The 12883-nt window shown below is 39.9% G+C and overlaps 1 pseudogene; it reads right to left on the bottom strand.

Annotated features, from left to right (window-relative positions):
- Positions 1 to 26: 26 nt before the first annotated feature.
- Positions 27 to 7936, bottom strand: LOC114284646 (cinnamoyl-CoA reductase 1-like; annotated as a pseudogene).
- Positions 7937 to 12883: the final 4947 nt, after the last annotated feature.

Here is a 12883-nt window from a genome sequence, read left to right as displayed (position 1 = left end):
GGCAATGCTATATAATTTAGAAATAGCTACATAAGAGAGCGAATATGAATAGATTATGGATCGCGTTGCAAGGGAACTGAGAGGTGGCCTTTCTCTTCCAGGCTCTTGACAATGTCGTATAGACATTGTGTCACTAGTGTGAACTCCATGCCCAACTCCTTTAGCCTTTGGTTTGACAATTTATATGACTTGGCTCTTGGTTTCATTTCTTTAGAGCACCTGCATTTTTTTGTTCAAAGAGTAACTTAATTAACGACTATATACAAAAATATATGTGCAAAAATATAACGTGTTGTTCAGATCCAACTCTTGAACAGTAGATCTCACATATTTTCAATATGTTCCTATATGCCAATTCTGTATACATAACATTGCTTGACAATAACCATTAAACATACTTGGAAGGAGTAGGATACTCTGGGAAGAACTTAGCCAGAATTTCAACCACCTCACTGCGGTGAATCATGCAATTGCCCTCAGTACAAATGTACCTCCCTGATGCTGAAGGAGTCTCATAAATGAGTATGTGCCCTAACGCTGTATCCTTAACGTGCACGTAGGCCTGGATTACGTTGGCGTAAGTCTTTACAGAGCCATTCAGGTACTTGACGATATGAGTACTAGAACCATTGAGTGTGGGCTGCAACAATGATCCAATCACCAGAGGTGGAATCACCACCACTAGGTCCACCCCTTTCTCCTTTGCCATCTTCCACGCTACCTTATCTCCCACTATCTTTCCATAGCAATACCAGTTCTACAATTTTGCATATCAGACTTATCATTATAAGGGTTTAGCAGTAGTTGCTCGAGATTTCTAGAGACCTCAGACCAAACATTAAAATAAGGCCATATCTAACTAAGTTTTTGAAAAAATAGTGCTTTCTATAATAAAAAATTTTTGAACTTTATTATGAGGTCTTAGGCAACCACCAAAGTGACCTAATAGTTAAGCATATGAACCAAATTTTCTCCCCTCAAAAGTGGAAATTTTGTGACCAAAAGCATTAAGAGACCAATTCTTGTAGTCACTCAAAAGTCGTCCAGAAAAACAAAAATATAATGACCTTTGGCGATAAAATTTCGAAAATGTTGCTAACAAATAGAAACAAAAATTCCTCAATTGATTGGGCATTGTATTACAAAACTAGTTCTTTTCCTAGCAAATTTCCATATGCAGATATTATTTATACAAGCCAAATTGCACAGGTAGAAATCAATGTAGAATAATAATTGTGGGGACATATTTTTTGAAGGACAACACGTGGCCGAGGTGGCACCGAAGTGCCAGCCGAGGTGCCACGTGTCTTGGTTATGATGCCGAGGTAATCTTGGCTAGGCCGAGGTTATCTGCGAATACACCAGAATTCGGGATAAGCGGATAAGGGACAAAAGTCCTAGAATGAGAGAAGACTTCAGCTTGGATAAAGATAAGACTCTTATAGAGTTTATCTCAATCCTACTGGGAGTCCAAGATTAGCAGCAATCCAGAGTCCATTGAAGCTAGGCTTCTATTGGGACTAGGTTTGTGTTGGCTATAAAAATGAGGCACCCCCATGGGTCTAAGGTATGCTTTTGATATTCTGAATAGTGAGTTAAGCACTTTTGCTATTTTTGAGAGATAACTGACTTGATCGTCGGAGTGCCCCCGGGTGGACGAACCACCACCGGAATCTCTTCTTTTCTGTGACAGGTCGTTCGGGCAATCTATTCTGCTGTGTTCTCCAGTTGAGTACTTGTTTGGCAGTGTGGTTAGAAATCGACTCACACAATTTGGCGCCATCTGTGGGAAATAAAAGGAGAATAGATGGCCAATGATGGACAGAAAGAGAAGATGAGGGACAACATTCCTACTGGGAGTGGGAAACATATTGACCTTGACATCAAAGAAGACAACTGCAACGAAGAGACTCGTGATAAGAATCACGGTGAAAAGGACGTCGGCCAAGAGGGCGACGTGCCGAAGAAATCAGATCGAAGCGAATATTACAACGAGAACGATCTCCAGGTATGGAAAGATAGATGCCTATGAAGGGACGATGAGATGAAGAGAATGGCGAACAAATTGGTGGACCTACAAACGGTTGTCAATTTCATGATGCAGGACAACGTCATGCAGCCATCATTCTCGCTACAAGAAACGCCAATTCCAGCGGCCAAGAAGGATGCCCGGAAAGGGGGGTAGAAAATAGTTCCTGCGGTCTTTCAGCATGACAGGACCAAGGGACATTCTGATCGGCCTTCACGGGAGGTCGGGCATGGAGAATCCACGAGAAGAGAATCCCAGAAGACACTTCAAACCAAAGAAACCTGCACCAAAGAACGCTGGGATGTTCAAGGGAAGGAACTTTGTTTTGACACGACCAATGGAGGGAGGGCCAAAAGGACTCCTAATGACACTGGAAGTAATGCACCAAAAAGGTTAAAATCCGTAGATAGCCGAGCTCCCGGACGGACCAAGAAAGACCTGAGAGATTACCTCCAGAGAAAACGACAAGATCCTGAGGTGACTTCTCTGGTCAAGCCGAGAACACTGTTTTTGATAGAATTGGACGAATTTGAAGCCCCGAAGAGGTTTCACATACTGAGGTTCCAGATATATAACGAAAATTCGGACCATAACTTTCACGTCGGCTTGTACCTGAACTCGATGACACTATACACCGGGAACGAGTCGTTGCTCTGCAAGGTGTTCCCCTCGTCCTTTGAGAAAATTGCATCAGACTGGTTTCACAAGTTGCCGAAAGGAACTGTGAAAACCTGGGTGGGCCTGACCGAGATGTTCGTGGCCAGGTTTGTGACGAACAAACTACATCCATTGAGGGTGGACTCCCTGATGGTTCTGAGAATCAGTGAGGATTAAAGCCTTAGGGCCAATGCCAAAAGGTATTACGAGGTGTTCAACTGAATACCCGCATGCAACCAAGAGGTAGCGGTCGTGTCTTTCAAGAACGACCTGAAGGATGATTGTATGCTTCGAAAGTCATTGGCAAAGACATTGCCAAAAAGTATGGAGGAACTCATGGCCAAAATTGATAAATATGCTAGAGCCGAGAAAGACGCACCGGGGACAAAGGCGTTGAAACAAAAGAAGAGAAACGGCTCGCCGAGGCGAGGCCGAGGTAACAATGGATACAACAAGCAAGAGACAGGATCGAGAGCTGCATAGGCAGTCACAACTGTATTCTGAATCCCAGTTTACAAAGCCTTGGAGAAAATTCGAAATCAGCCCTATTGCAAAGCACCAGCAAGGGTTCTGGGTGAGTTTATGGGAAGAAGCCATGGCAAGCACTGTGTTTATCACAATGAATATGGGCATCTAACTCAGGGGTACAGAGCCCTGAAGGCGCATCTGGAAGACCTGGTAAGGCAGGGTCATTTAAGAGACCTTGTAGATGAGGCCAGGACAAGGGAAGAGCATGCAAGACTGTCTAAAGCACCGGTAGCACTGCCTCCCCCAGCACCGCAATCGCAGGCAAGCGTACCTCGAGTAATCAATGTGATCCACTCAAAGGTCAACGACAACGAAATACGTGGGGAGACTCAGAAAGTGAAGCACTTGCAGCATGTGCACCAAGTTCGGCATAAAAGACTTAGGGCAGACGAGTGCCAGGGACTAGTGGTGTCTTTTACTGAAAACGACCTAGAGATGGTGCAGCATCCACACAATGATGCCTTGGTAATATCCCTCCGGATTGGAGAGTGCCAAGTGAAGCGCATCTTAGTTGACTAGGGCAGCTCTTGTAACATCATGTATGTCAGGTGTTACAAGGAGCTTGGCCTTCATGAAGACAATCTGGAACAGTCCAATGGCCCAATGGTTGGGTTCAATGGAACGCCGACGTGGCCCGTAGGAGCAGTAAGTTTGGAAGTGCAGGTTGGCACCAAAAGGGTGAAAAAAGAGTTCACCATAATCGACACCCCCTCTCCTTACAATGATATCCTGGGAAGGCCATGGCTGCATGCAATGGGGGTTGTCCCATCAACATTGCATCAGCTATTACGGTTCCTAACAGAGCATGGAATAGAGGAGGTCAGAGGGGATCAGATGCAGGCAAAGAATTGTTCCATGGCAGCAATGAAATCTACCTGCAATATACGAGAACCAAAAAAAGCAGAGATTGAGGAAGAGGACATGGAAGTCCTGGAAGATGTCGGCAAAGAGCCAGCCGAGAAGAGTAAAAAAGCTCTAAAAAATCGATGTCCAGCAAGGGAATGAAGAACACTTCTTCCTTCTCGGCTCGGCCTTGGCCGATGAAGAGTTGCCTAATGTACTCTGGGCATATCGGACTATGCTGAGAAAATCAACTGGGAGTCTCATTTGCCATGGCATATGGCACAGAAGCAGTTATCCTTCTGGAAGTTGGCATCCCAGGGATCAAAACCCAGGGAGTTAAGAATAGGACCAATAAGGCATTCTTGGCCTAAGATCTGGATCTGCTAGAAGAGAGAATGGAGAAAGCATCAATTCAGCTGGGGACATACCATCAGTAGCTTGCTAGAGCCTATAATAAGAAGGTCAACCCAAGAGAGTTCCAAGTTGGGGACCTCGTCCTGAGAAAGGTCGTTGGCAACAAGAAGGATCCCAAAGAGGGCAAGCTTGGCCCAAATTGGGAGGGACCCTATAGAATCATCTCGGTCCTGGCCAATGGTGCATATCGGCTTAAAGACAGTGAAGCATGACTAACTAGTCGCTTGACGATGTTTCTGATTGAAACATGACGAATAACTTAGACTTATTATATGGCAGAGTTCCTACTTGCATATAATAGAGTTGAACTAAGTTGGCGATGTTTCTGATTGAAACATGACAAATAACTTAGATTTATTATATGGCAGAGTTCCTACTTGCATATAATAGAGTTGAACTAAGTTGGCGATGTTTCTGATTGAAACATGACGAATAACTTAAACTTATTATATGGTAGAGTATATACTTGCATATAATAGAGTTGAACTAAGTTGGATTAACCTAGACTTGCCATATCGGCAAAGTCAAACACAGATTGAAACTAAATGCATTTTGATAAGATTAACAGAAGAACCAAGGTTGATAACCTCAGCTAGTCTTTGTTTGAATCTTACCTCGGCAGCGAGGTTAAGGCCACATGCTTAATGAGAACCCAAGTGGAGCTTAAGTTCGCTTGGGAAGTGGGAATTTACAAGCTAAGATTGGTTTAACACTTGTTGAAATTTAAAGAAAAATTTACAAGTTGAAGTTAAGCCGAGATTATGATTAGAGGAAGATTGGTTTAACACTTCTTGAAATTCAAAGAAAAATTTACAAGTTGAAGTTAAACCGAGATCATGATTAACACTTGTTGAAATTTTAAGAAAAGTTTACAAGTTAAGCCAAAGTTATATTGAAAGAAGTACTTATGTACTTGACGAGATTACCATGTTGCCAAGACTTGGAAGAAATTTGAAGATAGAAATCTTGTTAAGTAAAAGTAAAGTGGCAAGTTTTATATAACACTTGTCAAAATATTTTAAACAATGTTTTCAAGTGTTAAGCCGAGGCCGAGATAAACCATTAGTGGGTATAACTGAGGTGTTACACCCCGAGGAGATTACACAGTTAAGGTGTACACTGAAGACATGCAAATTATTCTAAGTATAGAATTATACAAGAGTAAGAAGAAGACAAACACACAATCACATTGAAAGAAGAACAATGATTCAGAATCAAGAATAATGGTTAACTATCAAGGACATTGTGATAGAGAGTATACAAGAGTGTGATGCCAAAAATAGTGGCAAAAATCAACAAATATGTAAGCAGTAGAGTTCTTTGAGGTAAAACAAGAAATTGAAACAAGGAGGAACAGTGACTCACCGAAGAAAAAGGCCGGTGTGAAATACGCCGGTGTCAGACGATGGCAGTGAGTAAAGAAGTGCAGCAAAAGCCTCCCTAGAGAAGGAGAGTGAAACTGGTTGCAGAAAGCTTCGTGAAAGCAGTAATAGAGGATTTGAGAGAGCTTGGAAACGAGGATGTAAAAGTGAAAAGATGGAGAGAGAGAAAGAGAAGTGATTTTGATCAAACCCACGAAATGGCGGCAAAATTGCAATCAATGTGCTTAGGGCGATGTGCTTGTCAGACAGAGCACGCAGTTGCGAGGTGACTTGAAGGCGTGTGTCTGGTACGGTCCAATGGGGGAAAGACGTGTGGAAAAAATGGTTAGGTTGCTGTACGTAACAACTCATACGTGTAAAGAAACTCTTGGAATTCTTGATTAAATGAAACAGGACCTCGGCTAGGAGGGCGATCTCGGTTGAGAAACTTGAGTAAACTTGGTTATTGGTTCTAAAGCATCGATGGAAATAGACTATAGGTCTTGGTCATATTAAACCGACGAGTCTTGACTCTAGCAATAAATAATGGAGTTAGCTTAGCCGACGTGCTATATGGTTAAAAGATATAGGTTCCATCACCTCAGGATGCCGAGGTAATAGAACCTAGGGGCAGTTGTGGGGACATATTTTTTGAATGACAACACGTGGCCGAGGTGGCACCGAAGTGCCAGCCGAGGTGCCACGTGTCTTGGTTATAATGCTAAGGTCATCTCGGCTAAGCCAAGGTTATCTGTGAAGACACCGGAACCCGGGATAAGCGGATAAGGGACAAGAGTCCTAGAATGAGAGAAGAATTTAGTTTGGATAAAGATAAGACTCTTAGAGAGTTTATCCCAATCCTACTGGGAGTCCAAGATTAGCAGCAATCCAGAGTCCATTGAAGCTAGGCTTCTATTGGGACTAGGTTTGTGTTGGCTATAAAAATGAGGCACCCCCATGGGTCTAAGGTATGCTTTTGATATTCTGAATAGTGAGTTAAACACTTTTGCTATTTTTGAGAGATAACTAACTTGATCGTCGGAGTGCCCTCGGGTGGACGAACCACCATTGGAATCTCTTCTTTTCTGTGACAGGTCGTTCGGGCAATCTATTCTACCGGTGTTCTCCAACTGAGTACCTGTTTGGCAGTGTGGTCAGAAATCGACTCACACAATAATAAACCTCAGTGTTCTTGCAGAACTCAAGATCACTCCAGCTGCTCTCATCAACAATAGTGTCAGGTCCCCGGTTAGGATCCATGGTCACTACACCAATTGATGAAGTGAACACCATGCGCCGAACCTTGGCTTTGGCTGCTGCAATTATCACATTCTTTGTTTCATTCACTGCCGGATCCACCATTTCTTCGTTCAAAATTTTTAACACCATTTCCATTAATCCCATGTCACAAAAAAACAATAACAAAAAATGTTTGGTTACTGAGGAAATAAAGGAAAAATCAAGTAACCAGAATTTTCTGTCTCTAGAAAAATTTCTCAGTATTTGGAATTCAATGAGCGCCACCTCATTGTATCAATTATTGTTTTGGGATGGCAAAGTGATTTGGGTTTAGTTGGGATGATCTTTCTCTGTTAAATGCATATCTTTTTCCAAAAAAGTAAAACCCAGATAGAAATCAATATTTTGAATTCTAATTGGCACTTTTTTCCTCCATTTTCTCTCCAACCAAACAGAGGGTTGGTGAAAAATTAAACGAAAAAACTTACTGGGTCATTAGTAACAGGGGAAGCAATGTGGAAAACACCATCACATCCATTAATGGCTTCGCGTAAACTCTCGAAAGCAAGAAGATCAGCTCTGCATAGAGTTAATCTCTCATTTGCTCCTTCAAGCTCTCTCAAATGAGAGTTCTTTGGATCATCTGCAACCACAAATGCACCAAATTAACAACACACTCACACACACCCATATACATAGTAACTCTGTATCTGAATATAAACTTGCAAAATTAAAGCTCTTTGCCTGGATTTCTGACAGTTCCTCTGACAGAATAGCCTTTTTCCAAGAGAAGTTTGACAATCCATGAAGCTATGAAGCCTCTGGCACCGGTAACACAGACTGTTTGGCCGGAAACTGGCGGCATAGTGACTTTTCCAGCGAGAGTTGGGGGTTGATATGTTGACGATATGTCTGATGGGGTTTGGGAATAAAGGGTTACTTCGAACTAAAGAAATAAGTATGGAAGGGTTGAAAAGAAATGAACAGTACACCCTGTATTTATAGGGAAACAAATGTCTAACATCTCATCTATCACTATTAAAGACAAATCGAGAAAATTATTTAATAATCTCGAAACACCATGTGAGCATATTCCAAACCAATCACTAAGTAATTAGCTTCATGTTGCTCTCCATCCCTAACATATATCTTGGGCTCCTATCGCTCTTTAGTAATCAAAACCTTATAGAGTACCACGTACCCATATTTCGGGAATGCTGAATAACCACCCAACAAACTGTGCTGTGAACGCAAACAATTCCTTGCACCTCTCCAAAAATTGGTAATTAAAAAATTGAAGTCATAAATATTTATTTATTGACAATCAAGCATTTGAATGAGTTTACGCACATCTCGACTAATTCAAAGGACCAATCCTTTGAAAGTGACCTGGAGAGAGCTCACCCTATGCTCAAAGTCACAAATATCCTTCTCTCAATTTTAGATAACAATTTTTTTTTAATTTATCTAAATTAATTTTGTTTAATAAATTATAAGTAAAAGAGGCACACCAAATAATCTGGTACATATTTTATAAAAAAAAAATAAAATTTATAAACAACTCATATAAATTCAACCAAACAATCCCTTATGAAACAAATAATGTGTACTATATAACATGAAGAAATGAACAAAAATGAAATAAGTGAAACATCTTCATTTTCTGTGGTTAGTAAAATTTTGTAAACTGTTTCAACTTTTGAAAACAAAAACAGATATTAAACGAGTTTTTGGTAAGGAAGTAGATTCTATTCAATCCAACATATGGACTGGAGGGCGTTATTTCGGCCTATGAGGTCACGGAACCTGTTTCGATAATTTGAATCGTTCATTTTATCAAGTATTTTACGTATTTAATCTATAAAAAATTAAATTGATCTGATAATTGTAATTTATTTAGTTTATCATGTTTATTGCCCAAAAAATGAATGATTTATTTTTAAAAACACTATTGTTGTCTATTTTTTTTTTATGACAAATACAAAAAATTGAATAAGTTATGATTATTAGATCGACCTAATTTTTTTTTTTGTAGATGAAGTACCTGAAGTGCTCAACAAAATAAATAATTTGGATTATCAAAACGAGATCCGTAATGGGTCCTAAGGTCCTATAGTATAGATTTTGAACTAAAAAAAAAAAATCCTCTTTTGGTTATAATTTTAAAAATTCTATAAATATAAATATAAAGTCATAACGGTAAATATTACCAAATAGACCTTAAGAAAAATATAAATTTATTATCAAAAGAAATTTTAAAATCAATTATGGAAAATAATTTATGAAACAAATATAGTATTCTCTTCATTAAAATTCTAGAGATGTCATTAGGAGTAGGGGCATGCACAGTGAGTAAAATTATAAATCAAATAGAAGATTGACGGATCGACATATAAACAAATTGAGGTTTGGACGGTTTTGGGAGAATTGGCGGATTGAAGAATATTCTTAACCAATTATCAAGTATTTCTGTGGGAGCCAAAAAAATATAGGTACTAGTTTATTGGGCCTAACCCAAACAAAGTCTACAATGGGTCCAACCCGAACAAATATCACACTCCCCATCTATATAAAGGAGGGGGCATCCCAAGTGGAAGGTATGTTTTGATCTCTCTCTACAGAACACACACCTCTTCAAATATATATACAATTTACTTCCTTGATTCAAGGACTAACTTCATCATCGAAGAGTCCCCAGCCGGCAACCCCAATTGGGTGGCATCGACTATGTTCATTTTTGCAGATCTACAGGGGTGAAGCTCTTCTCTTCATTGGATCTCTACAACATCCATGTGAGAGGATATTTCATGATCTCACAATTGGCGCCGTCTGTGGGAAACGTCTGAAAGAGTTCAATGAAGGAAATAACAAACATGTGACTGTAAGTAAAAATCCAACACCACTTTGATGGTGATCTCTGTTCACTCTGAGTAAATTTATCTTAAACTTATCTGCAAAATTGGTTCTTTGTTCCTGGTACATGTTGATGAAAAAGTGTTAAATCAGAATAGAATTCATGGGTCTACTTTTACATCTTTGTTTTCTCTCTCTCAAAATAGGTTTCACATTTTTCTTGGTACACACATCTTTTCGACAATTTAATAAAGTTGCTCGACTAAATCCATACGTGGATCTGTCCATTTATTTATTTATTCTTTGTTTCTCAAAACTTAGCTTCAAGTTGATGCTTGACATGTATGCACGTGTACCTATGCTAGAACTTTCTGTAGAATCCAAGGCTGGCTCTTCAATTTTTTCTCTCACTAGAATTGGACCACAATAACTTGGAGTGGATTAAACTTTCTTATTCGGCACTTTATTTGGCTTGTCTATCAACCAACTCAGCAACAGTAACTCTTTAATGGGTTGTTCGTCAACTCTCTTATTATTCTAAATCTCATTTCTGAAAGCTGTCTCTATATTTGCAAAGATACATTTATATATATATACATGGATACAAATATTTGCATATGCATCAGACTTGTTTGTTCGGCTCACAGACAAGGTGTTATAGGCCGACCATGGCTCTCTGTAGCACTATTATTGGCAAAGGTGGAGTTGTGCCAACCAAGTGCTTCAGCATGTCAGCCAAGGCGATTTGCCTTCCAAATGTCTCGGCAAGACAAACCCAGTGGGGCAGAACCCACCTCTTGGATTTCTTTTATTTTTTGCTCTGCAACATCAACGATTAACTCATGTTTGTAGTCTTTGCATATAAAGTTATTTATCACCTTGATCCTTGTGGCCATTTCTTTTTTAGGTGTTCATTTCAGTTTGTCAAGAAAAATTGCGGGGAACATTTTGGCAACTCGGCTACCCACTGCGGCAAGTTGCTTGAGGTTGGGCAAGCAATGGAATTAAGAAAGTTATGAAGGGTTAATCACATAATCAATTGCTGATCAAGCATTTCAGCAAATGACAAGATAAAAGACCAAGAGGTACCACAGAAGTCGGCGAGCCAATGACGTTGCCGATTTGCCAATCATGAGTATAAAAATAATATTTATTACAAGATCATAAATATTTACATAAATATTAATATTGACTTGCATTTATATGTTTATGTCCAACATGTCATGGATAGCATGACAACGTGTTTGGCTCGAGAACTGGATATTACCATTAAACCCATGGCTGGATCTTCACCCTCTCTCTCTAGAAAAATTTGTCCCCAAGAGTTATTGGCAAAGCTTAACCATGAGTTATTATAGTAATTTATGGTAATATTTTGATCGGCTTTATATGGAGCTAATTAGAAACTCCATATTTTAGATATGGTCCTCACTAAGTTTGCAGAGCTATTAATATTTCCATGGTTAGGAGGCCAAGTTCAGTGATGCATATGTTGTTCTGCATACATTTGGATTATTCGGCTAATGTTTTGATCTAGTAATTTCTCTCTCTTTGGTTCAATTTACTTTTACGTAGTTTACTTCTTGAGATTATGCGAACACAAGTTGCTAAGTGGAATCTCTATTCTTTCCTCTTTGAATAATTATTGTCTTCAATATGCTTTCTATATACATATATGCTTATAACCTTCAATTTAATTAAAAATATAGATTACAGTCTCCATCTCTCGGATAACCAACCAAGTGCTATCAAAGAGCAGAATTTACGAGCTGCAGACCAATTGTTTCGGCAAGCTAAGAGATGCCAACTAGTGTTTCGGCACGCCAAGATAAGTGTCAAACGGCACCCATAGTTGGGCCTTGCTCCTCTAAGAACAGTTCTCGGTAAGTAACAAAAAGTGAATTGGCAAATGACTTTTAATACATGCCAACCAAATGCCAAGCAACTCTCGCCTGGGGTGATCTAGGAGTTATGCGCCGAACACATAAGACCTTGAGGCGAATTGATCAGCAGCTAATCACTTGCCAAGTTTCAATCCAATCAAGAGTTTCAATACATTGGCACCTCTCCGCCACTACATATTGTTCTAACCAGCTTGGGAACCCGCACTTCGGTGACATCGCTTATTCGGCTACCATTGCTTATTCGGCAAGACTACTCGGCCAAATACGTCCACTTCAAAGCATTAGACATATTTGGCAACACAATGCCTCGGCACTAATATCTCGACATAATACAAGCATCTCGGCTTGCCGAAATTCACATCTGATAATACTAGCAGTTTCGTATCAACTTAAGGAGTCCAAAGCTACCAACCCGAGGAGCCAAGACGTAACCAAAGGCCGCTGATAGTTGCGAAATCGACTAAATGTCCAGAAATCGACATTTTTCAGTGTCATCAAACTCAATCTTTGAATATACTAGTGTGAAGTCCTCATGAAGACGAGTCCAACGCCACAAACCGCGTCAAAATTGGATTTAAAATGAAGGAGATACAAGGCCTCAAAGTCACGAGCTCGAAATTAGAACACTCTGCCTTTCAAGACATGCAGCATGAAGGTGATGAAATAAGGAATTATCATGCGCTCCTCAGCACAACATGCTCCGTTGCATCTTACCACATTCCAGTTAATCGGATGGTCCAATAACTTCGAGGATGTCTACCCTCTAGTTTTTTGCCGTGTAAAATCCATTTTTGAGGTCCAATTTTGTGAATTTCGAGTATTAGCTTGGGATCAATCAACTGGAAAATCGAGGACTTTAAATGACAGTTCAACGGTCAAATCATGTCCGATTAGCATGCAATTTTGATAACAGGCTCCAGGAGCTAAGCCATAATTATCCATCTACACCGATCATTCATGCCATCTACTGTTGGGGCAAGACCCACAACTTGAATTTCTTTTACATTCGACTATCACAACTACGCATATTCGGAAACCACCAATGAACCAACTTA

Source organism: Camellia sinensis, chromosome 15, assembly GCF_055761805.1.
Source record: "Camellia sinensis isolate YWXY chromosome 15, ASM5576180v1, whole genome shotgun sequence".
NCBI lineage: Eukaryota > Viridiplantae > Streptophyta > Magnoliopsida > Ericales > Theaceae > Camellia > Camellia sinensis.
The sequence above is the reverse complement of the archived record's forward strand: the minus strand, read 5'-3'. Positions and strand labels throughout refer to the sequence as shown.